At 39.7% G+C, this 20993-nt stretch overlaps 1 protein-coding gene and 1 long non-coding RNA gene across 4 annotated transcripts in view; one reads left to right on the top strand and one right to left on the bottom strand.

The window, feature by feature from the left end:
* Positions 1–5718, bottom strand: part of LOC140684306 (uncharacterized) — a 33729-nt gene extending 28011 nt beyond the window's left edge. For both annotated transcript variants that reach the window (XR_012056409.1, XR_012056411.1), the window contains exon 1: positions 5459–5718. This is a non-coding gene — a long non-coding RNA (uncharacterized lncRNA). The remainder of the gene's footprint in view (positions 1–5458) is intronic.
* Positions 1–20993, top strand: part of MBIP (MAP3K12 binding inhibitory protein 1) — a 109757-nt gene that overhangs the window by 5358 nt on the left and 83406 nt on the right. The window lies entirely within an intron of this gene.

Here is a 20993-nt window from a genome sequence, read left to right as displayed (position 1 = left end):
CTAGGAGCCGGCGGGAGTAGTGGCATGCCCCCGGGCCAGACCCCTCTGCCTACGAACGGGAAAACCTCGGGGCGGGAGGGGGGTGCCCCACGGCCGGGATCGGGCCCAGGGCTCGCTGACTCTGAAGCAGTGGCGGCCGTGGCTGTCGGCGTTCGCGGAGCGTGGGCTGGGCCGGCTCCCGCGGGGATCTCCCGCTGCCCACCCCCGCCCCGCCGTGGCAGCAGGCTGGCACGGACAGCCCGACCACATCCCCACGCAACGCGGCTTCCCGAGGGCACCCCAGCAAAGCGACACCTAACCACGCCACCTGCCTGCCGCTGTCCGAGACTTTCACTGTCAGGCTTTCAGACCGTGACACGGGAAAAATACGCACTCAGAGGGGTTATTTCCTGGCTCGTATGACAAGTTTCTGTTTGTGTTCAGGTTTCATATGGACAGCCCGAGAGGGATGCTTTTACTACTGACATTCACATAATTACCGTTTTCAAGTGCCATCCTCTCATTTCTTTCTCCTTTTATTTTCTTCCTCTTTTCTTCCCCCCCACCCCAAATCCCCCAATCGTTAGGGCTTCTCGAAAAGTCTTTATCAAATCTCCATGAATTAAACTCAAAACTTTTCAAAAGGCTTTAAAATTTGAGGTTATTCCATTTAAAATCTGGGGACATTTTTTTTCTCCCCGTGTGAGAGAAATATTTGCCATGGGTATACTGTCAGGGCCCAATCCTTCTCCTGCTGAAGTTATGATGAGAGACCTCCTCCATCTCTCAGCAGAATAGGATCAAGCCCTTCCATGTTAATAGAGGTTTAATAGCATCAGCACATGCCCAACAACCACCATTATAACCTTGACCCGGTCAGGTGCAATGATATTGCTCCTCCTAAATTTATCCTGCATTTCCTTGGTGACAGCAAACAGCTCTCTGTCACCTCTCACAACCCACAATAACCCACAGGCAGTGATATCAATAACTCACTGCTCTTTTATTATTCTTTTCCCTAGGAAGTCTAATAAGTAAAAATAGTAAAAAATAATCACACCATCTGCATCTTTCAGCCCCATCAACCTGTACTGCTCTGAACATTTCAGCCTGATGGTGACTGCTGAAGTATTCAAATTCATCTTTCTAAAAATGAGTGAGTTACCCTCTGAGTAGCCTTTGCCATGATATTGAGTGTGGAACTGAGTGCTGGAGGGCAAGAGTTCCCATGTGCACCCTGCTCCATAACTGTGCTGCTAGACTTGCTCCATTTGCCCTGAAAATTTCTTTACAGGGAACATTGGGGTAGTCTGGCATTATCACTTTAAAAACTTTGTTTCAGGGCTGTTAGAGGGATATCAGCCTGACCTTTCTTCCTTGCAGGTTTATTTTTAACCTCATATTTTTAATTCTTCCTTGGACATGCCATGGTTTGCAGTTTGTCTTTTGATTTCAGCCCAATAGCCACAGACACAATTTTGCCTAACAAAACTTGATATTTACTTAAAAGGATCTATATATATTTCTGCATAATAAAGTGCTCTTCAGACCTTTCCTATAATGTAGAGATACATTTACCAAATAATCAGTGCTGTAAGAAAATAAAAGAGTAGAATCTAACAATACTCTCTACAGATTGTAGGATGCTCCAAACCAACTCATTTTAGTGCTAAAAAAAGTATTTTTATTAAAATGCAGGCAAAACCATTTTCTTCCGGAAACAATGGGCAATTCTTGCCTTGAAAGATTGTTAAACAGATGAAAGCAACTGAGGCCACAGCTTAATCTGTTTTACATCAGACTTGAACAGAGCTGAACTCGTTCAAATGACAAGACCTTTTTGGGTATCAGTCCAGGAGTAACCCTGTATCTCTGCTGCCCCTCCTCTTTCCTCTGCCTGCAGCACCTGTGATTGTGTGTGTGTGGATTACCCACAGAAGGCAGAAAGATCTGGACTTATGGCAAAGTAAATACAGCAAAGGTTCTACTTTGACAAAAAACCTGACAGCTTCAGTACAATCCTTGCCTGAGACAGAACCAAGAACTAGAGAAGCAATAAAGGAGAGACTAAAGCTAGGAAGTAGAGGTGACACTTTTCTCAACATGCATGCATTGCAAAATGCTTATAGAAAAGGAAAAAAAAAAAACAAAAACAGGGAGAATCAAGCATTTTCTTCTAGCATTATCTCACACAGGATTAGGATAATGAGAGAGGCTGCTGTAAGAATGGAGAGCAAGCATGAAGAAACATGCCAGACCAATGCTGACGTGTACAAAGCTCTGTAAAACCATCATGGCATCTTGTTCTCCAAAAGACTCCAGACTTTATTAGAATTAGGAGGCAGCTGATCAGACTGTAGGCAAGTGAGCCCAGTTCAGTCTATTTGGATGATTTTGACATTTCACTGAGGCAGAACAGGTTTTACAACACAGTAACACAGGAAAGTTACGTGCTGAAATCGAGAAGGGAGCAAAGGGGTCTTAAGTGATAAGTCTCTAAATTATGCTAAGAGGCATACCAGCAGGCTCTTTTGATATGGAAAGTGAAATACGACCTGCAACCAACACTTCCTAGGATGTGGAGGAAGTCTTCCCAACTAGAGAAAGGGTGGACCCAGTGTTATCAAAAACAGATCTGTAGAGAAGTCTGAGAAAGGCTTCAAAACATGCAGAAGTAGCCTTGTTTTCCTTGTGCTGAAATTAATGGAAAAGCTTTCTTGTCTTCTGAAGATGTAATTATGTTATTCCTTTAGTGAGTATTTTTGGGAAGCTCAGAGGTAAGAAGAGATTTGACTGCTACAGAAGCCAGTAGCATCCAGTCAAAAACACAGCTGACCACAGAACAACACTTTTTTTTAATGGAGTTTTTTTTTTTTTATTTTGTTTTATTCTGAAGTCCTCTGCTTTTTTTTTTTTTTTTTTTTTTTTTTTTTTTTTTTCCTAGGGCTGTTGTCACTTGGACATATTTATTCTGTAGTGAAACCTGATGCAGCCAGTTCTGGCTTACAAATTCAGCATGCTGGGATTTCTTATTAAACAGTGAGGATATTTGTCTGTAGAAAGGAAGACCTCAGTGACAAAAGCATTTCAGTATTTTTTCGTGTTTCTCTTATCTAACAATTTAGTAAAGTGAAACCCAGAAGTCAAGACTCTTTGTAAGACATAAGCTGCAGGACAAACATGTCCTCTAGCAGTATAAATAATGGAAACACATTGTTTGTAATCCTTGACTTTTCAATATACAATCTATGCAATCTTTATTATTGTTTGCTTTAAGATAATGTGCCCAGAACAATGAAATAGGTCTATTTTTTCACATTTTTGAGCAGAAAAAATATGCCTTTGTCACAATCTGAATTTTGTCAAGAACTGTGAAAGATGTCTCTAGAGAACTCTTTAGATGTCTCTAAAGAGAACAACGTTTTTTTAAAATATCTTTGCAGTCACATTCTTTCTGGGTGCCTTGTCTCATCCAGGCCAGCCTATTCCAAAATAGTCAGGGAAAAAAGTGAATGATACAGAGTCTGCTTGGCAATGAAGAGCTTGCACTGTAATGTACACTATCATGTACAGTATCAAAATGTACAGTATCAAAACTCAGAGGAATAAGGAAAGTGAGATGGTGTATTCTGCTAATCTTTACTGACTGAAGTGAGGAAAACTTTTGCAACTCATTTCCAGTAGTGTGCTACACCAATAAAACCCAGGCTCTAATGAAGAGGTAAGGCTCATGGATGTGTATGAGGCTATTACAGCTTAGACAAAAATCCTGGTAATTCTTCAGAGACAGGAAAGAAATGGGGATGGTGTGGGTATTCAAAAGTTCATAGAAACTAGAACATTATTCATAGAGCAATGGTTAGGCTTAGAGAAGAGATTATAAAAAAAGGCAAAGCCCAATCAGACCAGTAGCTCATATAACTCAATACCCTTTCCTCAGACATCTAACAAGATGTTCAAAGTGGCTAGGTACAGAATAATTGGCTTCAAAGAGTGCTATCAGAATTGTGTCTGGAAACTTTCTGAACTTCATTAATTCTTGGACTTCCCAGGTGTATCTGGGTGTATCAGGAATATCAACACCTTTGAACCATGACGATTCTCATTAGGCTGTTCAAGGTCTCATTTTTCCTGAGCTCTTAAAGAGGCAGGCTCCATAGGGCAACTTCTTTTGTGGTGTTATAGTAAAGTTAGGGTTTCTCTTTTTCTCTTTTCTTTTTTCTTGGAATCAGTTCCACCAAGATGTTCAGGCAGTGTGTAATGCAACTTTTTTTCCTAGAAGTTGCAGAAATTGGAAGAACCTCTAGAAACCATGCTTTTCCTGTTGAGTCAGTAAACAATGTTGTAAGATCCAAAGGTTTTCTCTTATTTCTAATGTCCTCTGTGGTGTTATCTAGTTTAGAACATGAGCTATATACATCACTATTTTGAGCAGTACATATGTTATCCTGAATAGTTGGTATGTCCTCTGAAGAAAAAGAACCATAAAATTTTATGAGTCTTTTTATAATGGGAGGAATCACCACTTGCTTCACATAGCAAATGGAAACAAAAATACATCCCATAATCTAAACTCTTTTCTCTTCCTATATAATACTTTTAGGAGTATATTTTTTTTAATCTTTGCAAGTACAAACAGTATCTTCCTTTTTGTTCTCTCTTATGTACTCCATTTCCACCCCAGTTCAGAAGTGACATTTTTGCTATATTTATTTATGGAATACAAGCATATTTTTTTTCTGTATATGAAATCAATGAACTGTGGTTTTTTTGCAGCAGCAAAGAGGTTGAGGTGACACAGTAACTAGGATAAAATTTCTTATAGTAGATGTCATTTTAAATAAGTAGAAAGAAATATGACACCTTAGAGCTGAAAGCTTAGGCTAGGCAAACTCCAGCTGAAATAAGGTGCAAATCTTTAACAGTTAAGGTGTAAGATAGATTCTCCATCGCTTTAAATTGAAGGTGTATGTCTTTCTCCAGCACACATAGAACCCTGATGTAGAAGTTACTGGGTGACATGTGGTCACCTGCTGTGTGCAGGCAGTAAGAAGATACACACTGGCTCTTTCTTGTCTCAGTTTCAGTAACTCTGAGGAATCCTATACTAACAAAGCCTCTTTGTCCTTGAAAGGTCTCAATGCTCTCTTTTTCAGAAAGGGCATTACTGGAGATCAAGACCATTAGCCACTCAATTACAGAGGTAACACTGATAACCTGACATCTACATCTATGCTACACCCAATCTGAATTCAATATATAGAGAAGTTTGCAAAGCTTTTACCCTTACAAAACTCTGGAACAGTGAATAGGAACAAATAGAGAAAAGTTGGAGAAAGTACTTCTGTCTCTATGTTAATGCTCAATATACATGGAAACACTGCTTCTCTGTACTTGTGTCATCCTTCACATGTGTAGTGTCAACAAGCCAGTGAAGCAATCCCAGCCACCTCCCTTCTCAGGGTGTGGCATTACTTACTCATCTCAGCTGTTGACAAGTCCATCCCATACACCTGTACCTCACAGCATGTGAACTTCTGCGGTCCTTCCTGTCTCAGGAACAAAACAACAAGACAAACTGTCATACAGGCACATGAACATACTGAAATCTTAACTGAAAAGTCCACACTAAAGCCCCCACAAATCCATAGTGCCTGGTATTGATCAGCTGTTACAGGGCTCCCATACTCAGTCCTGAGACAAGTTCCCTGACGGTTTCAGTCTGCCTAGAGAAAACAGTCACATGACAGAAACACATGGGAACCCACTTTTCATTGACTCTATCCAAACTACAGGTATTTTGGGCTCTTTGGGTATGTGACTCAAGAGGAAGAGGTCTCCAAAAAGCTTTTACCAGTTTTCACTAGATTTAATACTTCTCTTTCTCACTGGCATAGCCCTACTTTTCTGCTCCCTATGTAGCTTCTCTGTTTCCAGTCTCAGTGTTTCTGCAGGGAAAGAGGGAGGGAGAGGGCACAGGAGTCAGCTCTACTGCCAGTTCATGCTGGTGTGTCAGGAGCTAATGGGGGTTGTAGACTGTACTTTGGCAGGCTGTTCCAATAAGCCTTTAACACCCCAAGTGAAAGGGCTTCTTCAAACCCAACACAGTCAGGAAAAGGAAAAATCTCAATTAATCGGAAACATGGTTTTTACTTTTATGCTAAGAATCAGATTACCTTTTCAATTTTAACTTCATATCCAGTACAATACAATTGAAATAAAATTTGAGGGTTGCTTTTAGAAATCTTTGCTCCTCCAAAATACTTCCAATAAGAGGGCTTCCAGAAAAAAACAGCATGGTACTTTCTAGAATAGTATGATCTGCCCTCAATGTGAAGCACTATTAGACCAATACTATTTTTAAAAAAATGTACATGGTTTGGAGACCTGAGATGTTAGATATAGGGCCTATGTAATATATCTCAATGACCCAGTTGATACATTCCGACTGTACAGGAATCGCAGTCACGTTTTTCAGATGCCTCTAACTCTCAGAGTTAACCAAGTATAAACATAACAATGAAGTTAATGACTTCAGATAACATTTCAATTTTAGCTTTTTTGTTTTCAAAATCTTTTTAAGTAATGACAGGAAAGAGACAAAGAGGGGGGAATGCATTTGATAATAATGGGAAATCAAATGGCTGCACAGGAAGAGGAAGATAAGAAACCCAAAGGAAAATCATAAAGCCAGAGGAAATAGAGAGGAGACAGGAGGATATGGAAAAATTGGACATATACTGGTTGTACAGAAGGAGAGAATTCTTATTTTTGAATACTTAATTCCATAGAAAGACATTTAATGTAAAGAGGTGATTGAGTACTGATTTATTACAAACAGTATCTATTTTCTTTGGAAACCTACCATAAGTTGCAATTTCAGTATGTATTTTTCTGCAGATGAAAAAGACTGAAAAAGTGTCTGTGCTCTGAACTGTCACAGATTTCTGCTTTCTTTACTGCATGGATGGCCACTATCATATATAGGGCCTTTGATGATGTATAGGTTAAGGAGATCTTAATCATCTGACTGGAGAGTCTAAACCCCAGAAATAAGCCCAGCTTCAACCAGGGAAGAAGAGTGAGAGAAGAGTTTTGCCCAGATGAAGAAAACAGGTTAGAGAGAGCAGAAGAAACAGGCTCAACGATCTGGAAATTCGTAGCATGAGGGGGAACAAGAAAATAGCCTGCTGAACTGTGCAGCTAACATCTCAGTCACAAGTCTCTCCTTATTCTCTTTGCTCTCAAATCCCTAGAAGCAGCAGGAGCAGCGTACCAGAAACAAAAGATGCAGTACACTCTCACTGACCCTGAGCCTGAAGAGGCCTCTCAGCTCCAATTCCACTTTATAGAAGTGTGATTTCATAGGGGTCCAAGAATATGTCATGGTTGTCTGAGGGGCATAACAGTGGATGGAGAGAAAGGGTAGGTCCTACCTACTGCCAGCATAAAATATACACAGCATTTCAGCTGGTATTGATTTATTCTGCAATCCAAGAGCTGACAGACTTCACTCTGGTGTTTGCATTCTGCAGTTTGTTTTTGCATATTTTAGCCAACTGCCTGTTCCTACTGTCCCTGCAGCCCTCCTTGGCATAAGGAGAATCTGATGGCCCAGAGGGTCAGTGAGAGCAGTGAGCACAGGCTGATCACAAGGTACGATTTCAAAAAAATGCAGATTCCAAGTGGGAGATAGAGCCCCCATTTCAGACTGGGGATAGGCTCCTATATGATGCAGAGCTGAAGTTCTTGAACCTGAAATCTTCAAATGACTAGTTTTAGACCCTCTGGATTTAGATTCATGTCTTGTTCTGACTTCTTAGAGTCAGTATGGGCAAGAATGAAGAAACTTTCTAGGAAAAATAAACCAGCGCTTTTGAAACAAGAATAAAGAATTTGAAAAGTGGCATGAAGGGATGATGGATAAATTAGAAGTCAGATGAAAATTACAGAGATTTCTTTTGTGTCTGTGTGTAGCTAATGGGAAACATCAGATATTTAAAAGCAAATTATTTAGAAGTGGTGCTTTGTTTTAATATTAAATAAAATTAATTGCACATATCTTTAGATATTAAAATTTCAGAGGCACCAACTAAAGTCATATGATTAATTCTTACACGTTCGACACATCTATAATATTTAAACAGCCTGATTTGCAAAATAAGAAAATGTTTGCTTTTACAGCACTGAAATAGCTTTTTATTATTCCAGTTTCTAATTCCCTGAATGTACATATCTCCACAGATAAACATAGGTAAAGGTAGGATGTAGAGGATAGCAGCATTTACTTCTGATTCAAAGTTACCTTGTGTATGAGAGAAGGCAAAATAAATAATTTATTTTCTTCCAGCTTTCTCAATGTCTGAACTTGCTTTCTTTCTCTATCTACCTTAAAAATGTAGCTCTGATTTAGAAAAGAAGTCACAAACCAGTATGTTTTACATATACACTGTACTTAGAGAAGGGCACAAATTCACCAAATTACTTTTTTACTTTAAAACATAAAAAGCAACATGCCAGTGGAAATATTTCTAGTGTATCCACAAAGATTTTTTTTAAAGAAAAAAACCAGTTAAAATGGTAAGGCTATTGAATTTATCTGGTTTTAAGCAAAAATCTATTGAACAGCAAAATAAAAGGTATTGTACTGCGTATTCCTGCCTAAAACCGAGAACAACACTGGAGCATCGCTGCTAATTAGCTCCAGTCAACATGAAATGCTTTACAACATTTCTTACATCAGTTCTTCACCTGAGCTTTAGAATAAAAATTTCCCACACTCTACATAAAGGAAATAACTAGAAAACATATAACTTTTTCATTTAAATTATGGAGTTATTTCTGACAGTATTCCTGTATCAGAGGCGATATTTTAAAAAATTTCCATAAAACCAGAGATTAAGCCACTGAACAATGTGGTTTATAATCCTATTTGTGTGTGTTAATATCTGTTCTTAATCATCAAATCATATATATTGCTTTTTAAAAGATCTTTTAGCCTTTCTGTATTTATTTTAATTTTTGTGTACTTCAGTTATATGTTATGCAAGAGAATAATTTGTAAAGGCGTCATACAAAAATCTCCATTTAATGCATTATAAATAATGAAGTGCTGCATTATAATAATTATTTCCATATTAACTGAATGCACAGCTGAGTCACCTGTATTAAACGTCTACCCTTTGCTTAATGCCTTTAAATAGCATCTAATATTTCTTCCTATTGCAATTATTCAACTGATATTCTGGCCCAGAAGAGGGTGCAGAGTTAACTTGTATAAGGCCAACGACTTTCCAAGGAGAAGCACCCTATTTAATGCATTATATCTATGTAATTTAATTTTGATTGTGCAATGTGTGTATTTAAAAGGCTAAGACTCCTTGCATCATGCATTTCATAAAGGCACTAAACAGCTTCTAATTTTATGTAACAGCTGAGATGAAATGTCTAAAATGCTTTCTTTCCAAAAAAGTAGCTGTAACTTCAGAGTGAAGGATACCAAAGCTTGTCTTTGGATAAATATCAGTTAAAACATCAGAGTACAAGATTCGCTTTAACAGGTATTATTTTAAAATCTGGGATTCAGTATTCACTGTGTACATATTCATAAACATGTACTATTGTTGAGGTCAGAGGCAATGCTTCCAAACTCAGAATAATTTTTTAAAACAAGGATACATACTAGACAACACAGAAGACAAAAAAAAAAAATAATTGTCTAAAAAGCCATACTAAGCAAGACAGCTCTTTTTGTGAACTTTCTAAATCCTAGCAATGTTCTCCTCAGACATTATTTATTATTTGTTCACAGTTGCTCTTCATGTTGTAACAACAAATAAGTAGTACTAAGACATTTTCTGTTGTAAATACCAGACCCAACCGAAAAGGGGCCACCTTCATTACAAAAGTGAATGGGGTTTGGCAATGGGATTAATTAGGAAGGGGGAATGCAAGGATTCACACGAAAAAGGAAACTACCTTGTATCATTAGTTGGATTGCTTTTGGGAAAAAAAAGAATGAAACAAACAGTAAAAACAATCCCAAACCCTTTTCAATAAGAATTGAAAGCAGAAGTAAATGAAATTTCAAAGACTGCTCTTAAGCTTCTCTGAAGTCTCATTTGTATTTAATAAACTACTGCAATAGAGCATATGCCTTCAAATTATTTAATGCGTCTATTACAGGAGATATTCAAAACTGACCAGCAGGACAATTGTGCCATTCATGTTCATGTTTCAATTAAACTTTTGTGAATGAGACACTTTGCTTGTAAAGACTGCAATGTTCTTAACACGTTGGCAATTTTATGATCAGGGGCTAATGAAAAATCGCATTGCTGACCCCATTTTTTCAGTAAATACAATGTCAATGCCTCAATGCTGACTTTGAGTATTAAAGTAGTCATAGAATTGTCTCTGAACTCATTGTCTCTTAAAGCAAATATATCTCAGGGAAAGGTCAAATGGTTTAGTAAAAATATTTGAATTCTTTTGATAGACAAAGCTGTGGAGTTACAGAAAGTTGATACTAGACTTTGGCTCAATAGGGGGATATACTGTGCGAGAAATTTTAAATGAGAAAATTCAATCACTTCATTTGTCATAGCAGCAACAGCAAAATTTTCTTCTGCTAATATGGAGAGAATCTGCTGTGCTGTGTACAACTGAAAAGAAAAACTTTTAAAGAAAAAAAAATCACAAGCACAAAGCAGTCTATCAAACACTTCTATCTAGAAAATACTGGCACTTAATTCTGGTCTTCTTCATGCTCCTTGGCTGAGGATCAAAATTCTTATTTGGACAAAACTCTCACAGCTGTCTTTCTCTAGATTTTCGCCTAAGCAGAAGTGACAAGAATTTGCCATTTTGTACACCAGCCTGGTTTTCTGCACTCTCGTACAAATTTAAGCCACTGGCTTCAGCTAAATTATTTTTGGTATACATTATTGAATGAGAAAGAGCTGATCCCTTGGATTACAAATTTTATTTACATAATGTAAATGTAACTCTAAGTCTTTTCATGAAATTATCGCTAATGAAGCCCAGGAAATTTATTGATGGACTGGGGAAATCTTTCTGTCCTAATCTTCTCTTTTGTGTGTTACTTATTGTAATAGAATCAATAAAAACAACAGTACTGAGAAAGGAAGTAGAAGAAAGAAAACTACTTGGTGGCTAAGTACACAGGCACAACGGCACAGAAAACAGCAGCAGAGGAATGAAATATTCTTTACAGAGTGCTCCTAGTCAAAATGAAATGAATAAGCCATATGAAATCCTGCTTCAACTTTTATATTAGTATAAAGAAAACTAATTTTTAAAGTGTGCTGTATTCAATTATGAGAAAGATTGAAGCAACATATATTTTAGAGTTAAAAATAAAAAAAAAACAATAAATGAATGAATGAACATTATATGGTAATCTATTTAGAAAATCTATCTAAGCAGGCCTGACACTGAAACATGTTTTGGGAAAGAATTCCATAAATATGTTATTCAGCTGTAAGAACTGCAGGAATCAGATCCAACGGCTATGCCTGCAATTCTTTAATACAAATAAACATTTAACTTCTATCTTTCTTAAGTAAAACAACCCTTTTCTATAACAAGCTGGTTATTTTTTTGGGGAGAAATATATTTTTTAAGGCCATGCCCATTTAACTTTTAAGGTCTTAAAAAAATTTCTTATGCAACCTCACAAACAAATTACTAAATAGGGCAGGGAAACAAAGAGGAAGTGTTAATAAAATACAAACTCATCTATTATATTTGTAGTTATTAACAAGAAATAAGAAGTACAGAAAGATGCTCCAAATCCTCTTTATTTGGCCAACCAGCTCAATGGAACTACTTGCATGAAGAGAGCAGAGTTTTGGTCAAATATGGGTTCAGATGCACCTTTAAAAGGAGTACAGAAAGGGAGAAGACTTTAGAGGGATGTTTCCCCTGGAAAGAGTGGTTTATTGCACAAGCAGGAACACAAAAATGGAATCTGAAATACACAGTTCTTACGGAATCAGTTGAAGTCAAAGAAGTTCAGGCACAATGAAAAGTGAGCGTAAACTAACATTTATGCTGTATGTGGTTGGGGGAGCATGATATATGTCTTTTTCTCAGACCTGACTGCAGGCAGAAAACATTCTGAAGGACCTTTTGTTTGATCTCTTGTGGCTGAGTATCCACCTTGGGCTTTCTCCTTGTGTATGGATCTACTGAGACGTGCTGCTGTTGAATTCAACGGAATTGAGCCCTAACTGTGATTGGGATATGAGGACACATAATTAGCTGTGTTATAAAACTGACCCTCAGTCTTTCATTAAGATGGAATTTTACCCTGTAAAATTTGAATTAGTAAAGACATTTTAATCAGGAAAATAAAATAACCAAATGATTCTCCTCTGTTGTTATTTTTACACCTCAGTGAGACAATGGTAGGGAAACTCACTTTAGGTGATATCACTTAATTAGGAAAAGCATCCTAATCAGATCCCCCTCCAATTGCAATAACTGTGGGGAGTCAAGTACATTTCTCTATCAAAGTAGGAAGCTGCACTGAAGTATAGATATTGATAATTTAAACTGTGATACAAGAGCAATAGAATAGAAGGCACAAACACTAAGAAAGCAGTCTCATATTTTCTACAGCCCAATTTCAGGACTGCTTCTAAAAGATACATGCTACAGCTCCTATGATGTTTCTGTACCTCCACTTAATAAAATAATGGCAGGATCACTACTTTCATACCTAAAACTCAATGGTATGGCACATAGACTATTCTCATCGGTGATTCAGTATGAGTAACTGAGACCACCTCACTCCTTGCATTTTCCTGGTCTTTCTGTCCATATTACTTAGTGTTGCACATTATGTATGGGAAACCTGGAGCCTGTTACGGCCACAGAGACTCTCTTGCTGGAAGGTTCCTGTGGTTAGCAGCTATACTGCCTGGTACTTTTGGAAGCACAGTAACACCACATCCTCTGATTCAATTAAGGCAACTGTGCATTAATGGTAAGTTAAGCCTTCTGTATTTATAAGTATGCTTATAGTTTCCCTCTTTACATTTATCTCCAATACTATGAGTGCCTATTAATGATAGCATTTTACACCCTTCAGTTTTTTGCATAGGAAAAGTGGCTTTGGCTTACTGGGCCTTCTGCAGCACAGTAATGCAAAGCCTAGAAACTCCAGAAATCCCCTTCAGTTTCAGAGTAAATCTTAGGGTGTATTTCAGTGAATCAGGTTTTTAGTGAGGCACCTCCCCCGAACTACAAGTAGCCATGCATAATAAAAGCCATACAGAAGGGAAAGGAAAAGGAAATAAATACTAAAGTACTACCAATTACATGCAATTAGTTGCATTGCTGACACCAATCATTGAAAAGTTAAAAAACAGGATTTAAGATAACAATTTTTAATACATGTGTAGAATCCTGTTTATGTACTTACTAAATTTGAGTGCTTGGTTTCCCTCAGAGTTTTCCTAAGCAAACAGCTGTTAGCAACTTCAGCACTAATTTGGGGGAAAAAAAATAAATGCTTATATGTTGACTACACAGTGTACAGTAGATTTTTAAACAAAGTTTTTGATAAAGTTCTTCATCAAAGACTTTGAAATTGAACTGTTCTGGCATAAGATTCTGGGTTTTTTGCTTTAAGGATGGGAATAAATGTCTAGCTTTTATCATACTGATGAAAAATATGGAAGTAGGTTACCAGTACATTCTAGCTAAACTCTGCTCAGAATACTCATAAATGATGCAAAAGTGGGGGTGCCATGAGTAAAGAGAGACTGTTGCTGATACTCAAGCTCTTCAAAACTAAAGTTGATTATGGAGAATTTTAGAAAGATCTCAAGATCTCACATAGAGTAAGTGGCCACTAAGATTACTATTGAACATAATGTTGATGTATGCAAAGTAACAAATCTGAAGAAAAACAACCCCTTTACGTACAGCTCTACATACGCAAAGATAGCCTCTAAATTAACCAGTGGTGCAGGAAGGAGTTTTGGCCAGCTTTTTGTATAGTCCTCTGAAAATATCAGCTCAATGGTCAGTACTGACATACGTGGAACATGACATGTTAAGAGATTACTGGGGTAGATAGAGAAGAAAATAGAAAGTATCTCCACGTCAATGAACAAATTCATACTGCAGCCACACATTAGACTATAGCCCTACAGTGAAGCCATCACAGAGGAAAATAAGGTTATAATGGATTCAGGGAAAAAAAAATAGAAAACCAGATCAGAATTATCAGTAGGATAACATAGTTTCTTACCAAATCTTAGTTTATTACACTAAGACTCTTCTGCTTGGAAACAAAGACCTGTAAAGAATGACATTAGGAAGGTGAATAAGGGAAAACAAGAGGGCATCTAGTGAAAGCATGAAACAGTAGGCTGAAAAGTAACAAAAATAAATACTGCATAAACTTTTTGTGAAAGTCATTGATACAGGGTTTTATCAGGCCAGAAGTGTAAGGGGGTTAAAACGCCTCAGAAAAATTTATGGAACTAAACTCTTCATGTGGTTACTAGCCACAATGTGACCTCAGTGCAATTTTCTGCTCAGGAAATCATTAAACCATTGATTTCTTAGATGTCTAAGTGAAAACACAGTACTATCATGCTGTATTTCCCCTATCTGTTAGATTCTGAGAGTTTGCCATTGAACACTGTCAAACACCATGTATTTAGATCTGATCCAACAAAGCCATTCTCTGGTTATGTTCATATAAGAAGTTCCTGAAAAAATGAAAACTAGCATTTTGTAGCCATTGTAGCCACATGATTCCAGAAAACAGAAATTTTGAATAAACCTACATACTAGAAGTTTCCTCATAATATCACAAGATGTGAGCATGTCCATGTCCTGGAGAATCTGTATATAAGGAAAAATTCCAATTAATTTTATCAAACTCCTATGCCATTGTTTTATCTTAAAAGCTTTTGACTTGGCTATTTTTCATCATGGCTCTGCCATGTATCCAACTAATGAGAAACAATCAAAACTAATTTTCAAGAAATGGAATGGCTGAAACCACTTATTTCCAGCCTTTCTGAAGGATTTGAAAGAGAAGAGGAACTAACAGGACTGCTTTTAAACCACACAGTTTGAAAGACTGCAGGGTCACTCAAAGGTAACTTGCAGACAGACAAAGGATGCTGGAGCAGAACAGATGGGCATACTTACTAAAGCAGAATGGTTCTGTTTAACTGGAAGATCAGATGAAAGAAAATAAAACAGATAAACAGAAGGAAACTTCTACAGTTTGGGGAAGAGCTTATGATGGCAGGATAGGAAAGACAAAAATTTCTGCAGAGGCACTCTTACCTGAATGGGGAGGACAAAGAAAGATTGAGGAGGTAAAGAAACACCTGTAAAAGTCTGTTATTGTTGTCTGCCCAGGTACAGAGTGATTGATTTCAAAATTTTCCCAAACTTTGTATTGTCTTATTGCTACATATGCCCAGGAAGTGATAAAGTGGAGCCTGGAAATTTGGAGCTTGAGGTACTTACTTTAATGAGAAGCCTGGCAAGCCAAAACTCTTCTTGCTGGCTTATGGCAGGTGGCCATCAAAAGCCCATTTTTTAAAGGGATTAAAGATGAAAAGTAGATGCCTAGGATATATGTCAGAGATGTCAAGGAAAGAAGCAGTGCTGCAGATTACTCAGACTGAGGAAAGCTTAAGAGCAAACTGATCCACAACCAACCATGGAGTCTGATCCAACTGATTGACTCCAGCCATGGAGTGTGTAACGGGATGAGCTTTACTAGGACTGACTTAGAATCAGTGAAATAAAGAATTGAACAGGGGAGAGCAAAAAGCTGGGAGGACTGAAATTAGACTCCTGTTTGTGTTCAGCCTGACACACTGCAGTACTGATCTCCTCGAGCCTACAGAAAGAAAGAGAAAATCCAAGCCTCTACTGACTGTTCCTGCGGTCACCCTGGGTGTGCATGGCCAAAAGCTAGAGCTTCCTTCCTTCTGGCTTCCACCAGGCGTGGAGTGACTGCTGTAGAGCATTCACTTTGCTCACTGGACACCTGCACTTTTAAGTTAATGCAGGAAAAAACTCCCTTTGCAGACCCACTGCTCTACAATGAATTTTACCTTGAGGCAAACAAATGTGGTTTTATTGCCCTAACATTTAAAGTGATTTTCTGTGACATGTATACTACCCATACATTTTACTTGTAGCATGTACTGAATAACTGAATAACATGTACTGAATGATGCTTTGGGGAAAAGATCTACAACTCAATCCAAACCTGCTATTCTGATTGGCCAAAGGTTTTTTTCATCAGCTTTTCTAACCTGAAGCATCTTCTGAATAAGCGAATGCACTAGAATATCTTTGAAGGTTAATTTCTAAACAGACCATCATTTCCACATGCTCATGTACAATGGCAGCTTAGTTTGCTCCTCTGTATGTTCTAGGTCAACATGAACATGTAATGTTCATGTTGTAGCAGTGATGGTCTTAGGGTGCAAGCAAGAGCTTACAGACCTGGGAGAAGCAGAGACCTTCCAAGCATAAAACCTTGAATTGTCTGTATTTTTCTAAATAGTGGGTATCTCTGCAAATATCACTTCACATATCACAGACCTACACACTGTTACTTTCTTAGAGTAACACTGCCTTGATAAAACTCTTATGTATTTTCATGCTCCTTTTTACTGTCAGAAAAGAATTAAACCATAAATAATATTTTAGATTTACGCTAATCGAAGTAAATATATTTACTTCATTTTATGAAGTTACTAGAAAGTCTTTATTTGATTTTATCTAATTATCACATAAATGCAGGAACATTAAGTGGGCTGATGTCAGCAATCAGGACTGCTTGTTACACAACATCAGAAACAGGGGCTCAGGTATGAAACAACTGTAATTATAGGTATTTAGCCAAAATGTATGTCAGTTCTAACTGATTAGCTGTGTAGTTCTTTATAAGCAATTGAAATACTTTATAAATAAAAATTGCAAACTAAGCAACCAAAAATATAGACATAATATAGAAGTTTGATTGATTGTACAATGATTCTCTATATTTTTCTTTACTTATGCTGATCATAGAAAGCTTCTCTCTTCTCAGAATGCATTTATTGGATATTTTTGTCCTCCTATTTTTTTTTCTTTAACGTAATGGCTAAAGAAAGATAAATCTACATAAGGTTCAGAATACATCTATCTTGCACATCCATGAAAACTTTATTCTACCATGGCAGACATAAAAATTTGTCTCAAAAATATTTCATCATGGTTTCATCAAGCTTGATGGTACAATTACACAATACTTTTCACTGGACTAATCAACACATGCATCATTCTGTCAAGTGTTGTTGCTGGGGCATTTATCCATTCAACACCATGTTGTAGCTATGGCAGCTGAGTTAGCTAGCTTGTCATGGTGAAAACCACCCCTTTCCAATATTTAAGTGATTCTTCTTTTTCTAATATCAACTGTTGCTTTAAAATAAGGGATACAAAAGTACAGACAAGGTGCAATGAGATACAGGCTGCACAGAGTGACATAGGCGTACTCATGTTGTATCAAATACTGATATCCATAAAAACCAGACATACCATCAGCTATGAGGTTGCATTAATGGAGCTACAGAAAAATGCTTTCTTCTGGAAGGCACATGAAAAACCTGTTTTGGTTAATGTCAGCTATGTCACATTTCATTGCATGTCACATAGGCCTCCCAACAAGAGTCCTGCAGCAGGTCTCTGCAAGTACCTATTTTGTACCACACATAAAAACCTCAAACACAAAGCCCAGTTTGCTGCACTTTGGGTTATTTCTGCATGAGCAGCAGAGCAGGTTTTTGCTTTCAGCAGCTTTGACTGCTGAAACACATAACTGCTGTGTACTTGTAATAGTCTACCTAACATTACACTAAGAAGAATGATTCTAAACAGATGCAGTCTGTGGCTATAATGAATATCACGTATTTGTACTCAATTTATAATTAAGCAGAGTATGAAAATCATCATCACACACATCAAACTCTCTTCCACATCATCACTTACTATCATTTGCCGACAGCAAAAGGACTTTTCAGCCAGACTTGTAGGTTTGGTTCTTCATATTTGTATGTCTTGTCCAAAATATTTAATTTAGTGTTAAGACAGGTAGGGCTATGCACAGATGCTGAAAGTTTACTCTCAGATGCTACTGGCACAGCCAAAATTGAACCACACAGACCATTCATGTGAAAGTATTAAGTTGCCTGACCTGAAGTGAGCTGTCACAAACTTACTTACAAGTATGACAGACAAAAAAGCATGACTCACTGCTATGTGCAGCTCCGAAAAACCCTTACTATAGGAAAACATGTGACTTTGCACTTGCTAAAGCAGGGCCACTACAGTTTACAGCTGCTGTCAGCCCTCAAAGCTCTTGCTCTTCACAAACAACAGTACTTTATGAAGTAAAGTAGATGAAGACTGTCTCAAGAGCAAGACAGAGGAGTACTGATGGAACCATATTTCATTGAAATGTGCTATTTTATCAGTTCACTTCACAGGAACCATTCTGCTTTATCATTTACAGTATGTCTCTTAAGCACATGAAGTAGCACGAGCTGGGATTGCAGGAGGATGGATAGTGTTGCCCAGACTGTACATGCATTCAACAGCTCCCCACCCCCAGCATTCCCCTGCCTCCCCATCATTTAGCTTTATTTTCCTGCTGTTACTAGTCCTTCTCCCTCATACCATGATCTTAGCACCACTTGTGTTGCCAGGACAGTGCTAAAGACCTTATGCCAGGCTTTGAGGAAAAGGTGAAAGGAAAAGAATATGTGGATTGAGAAAAGCTGACAGAAGAGGTATCAGATGTGTTGCAATTCTGCATTGCCTTCCTTTACAGCAGGCTTTGTTGTTCCTCTTGAGGGCATGTATTTTCACAGGGGCACAGCCTGAGGTACCCATTCACCATCTTTTCAGTAAGCCACAACAAAAATCTTCTCTCTATCAGTTGCGTTGACAGTGGACTTCACCCTTTCATCACTGGCTGCAGAGGATGCAGGAACAGACTACAGTGAGTATGGACTGAAGAGCAGGCAGGAGATACACTGCATATCCCAGGAAAAACCTCACTTCAAGTGTATTAAAGGGAGATTAATTAGTTACACCTGAGTTTTCTCTCTCCTGTGTTTTTAAATGCCATCAAATAGGGAGAGATTAATGGGTTAGAAATATCCTGGTAAACCTCAGAAATGGTCTGGTTAGTGAATCATGTAGCTACAGTAACAATGTGCCTTTCTCATAGGCCAAAGACAGGTTCACTGCAGGGCTGGCCCCAAGGATGCTCTCCTGGCACCTCCGGGCTGAATGAAGGGAAATTCGTATGACTGCACACACACTCCTAGCAGCTCAGTCCAAAAGTGAGTGTCCCAGGGAACAATGAACCAGAATGACCTTTAGGCTACTCCAGCACTCTCTTCTAGCCCTGGACAGTGATTCAAGCCCACACTGCACACTCAATTAAGTGATAAGGGTGTCTTGGGAGGGGACACTTCTGTGCAGGACATAGAAGTTTGGGGCTCTGTAAATCAGCTTGATCAGCTCAGAAATGGCTTGAGCCCCATGACACGTCCCTCACCTCCTCGAGGCTTGCTCACGGTGCCCCGAAGGCAGTCGCCCTTGCCGGAGGCAGTGAATGGGTCACTGTGAGGGGCCGCTCTCCTGCAGGTGTGGGCGCTGCCTCAGGCAGCAAAATGGCTGCTGCGTGCTCCTGGTCTGCCCCAGGCAGGGCCGTGGCTGCCGAGAGGCGCTGCGGAGAGGGAATGGCACCTTGGCGGGGGAAGGACAGTGGTGGCCGTGAGGTGTTGCCCTGGCTTACCCGTCAGAACGGCGCCTGTCGGGCCTCCGCCCGGCCGCGCTAAGCTGATAACACCGTCCCCGGCGGCGACGGGAAAGAGCGGTGGCACCGCGGCCAGGGCACTGCACAGGGCTGCTGAGCTGCCCGCGCTCCCCGCCTGTAGTGAAAAATAAAATAATAAAATAAAATAATAAAGTATTGTCGGCGAGCGCGGCCAGTGAATTACAAGCCACTCCGGCAGATGGCCGTTCACCGGGACGGCGCGGGCGCGGTGAGCGAAGCGCCCGGTGAGCGGCGCGGCGCTGCCCACAGCGGGCGGCGGCCCCACGCAGGGATGGCGGAGGCGGCGGGGACTGGGCCCGCCTCGGCTTCCCCGAAGCACTCGAAAGATACTTTAAAGGCCGTGAAGAGACACTTCGCGGAGCTGATCCATTAATGTCGCTTTATTAGCAGCTTGACACGAGAAATACAAAATTTTCGGGGCGATAAGTTTATGTTTGTTTGTTTTCTGCTCACAATGAACCAAAAGAAATTGCCGCTCTCAGGAAGTGCCAGGCGGGGGGAAGGGGGGGATTGGGGGTGGAAGCGAAAGGCACGGGGACGCACCGAGCCGCCGGCGGTAATGGAGGGTTCTGTTTGTTTCCATGATTACAGCTACAAATAATAATAGTTAAAAAAAACCAAACAAACCATCTCGTCAATTTCGGGTGCTTTCATTCTCCCTGCCCCGGGAGTTTCCCCAGCGGCGCCCTGCCCCTGGCCACGCTCCCCTGCCCGCCGCCGCCGCCGTTGTAGTTCAGGAGGATCTGGCGCCAAAGCCCAGCACTGCATCCCGCGCCAAACCCAGCACTGCATCCCGCACCAAACCCAGCACTGCATCCCGCGCCAAGCACTACACTGCATCCTGCACCAAAGCCCTACACTGCATCCCGCGCCAAAGCCCTACACTGCATCCCGCGCCAAACCCGGCACTGCATCCTCCGCCTCCCGCTCCCAGCCGGGGCCGCGGCCGGGCCGGGGCTCCGTGCCCTCGAGGCGGGCGCACCTGGCGCTGCTCCCGCCGTCGGCCGCCGCCCTCCTCCTCCTCCCTAAACATCCCGCTCTCCGGAGTTGCAGAGCCGTTCCTTTTTTAAGCCGTGTCCTACTTTGTTTGGCAGGTGAACAAGCCTGA

Source organism: Taeniopygia guttata, chromosome 5, assembly GCF_048771995.1.
Source record: "Taeniopygia guttata chromosome 5, bTaeGut7.mat, whole genome shotgun sequence".
In the NCBI taxonomy this organism is placed as follows: Eukaryota; Metazoa; Chordata; class Aves; order Passeriformes; family Estrildidae; genus Taeniopygia; species Taeniopygia guttata.
Note: the sequence above shows the minus strand (reverse complement) of the source record. Positions and strands in the feature narration are given on the sequence as shown.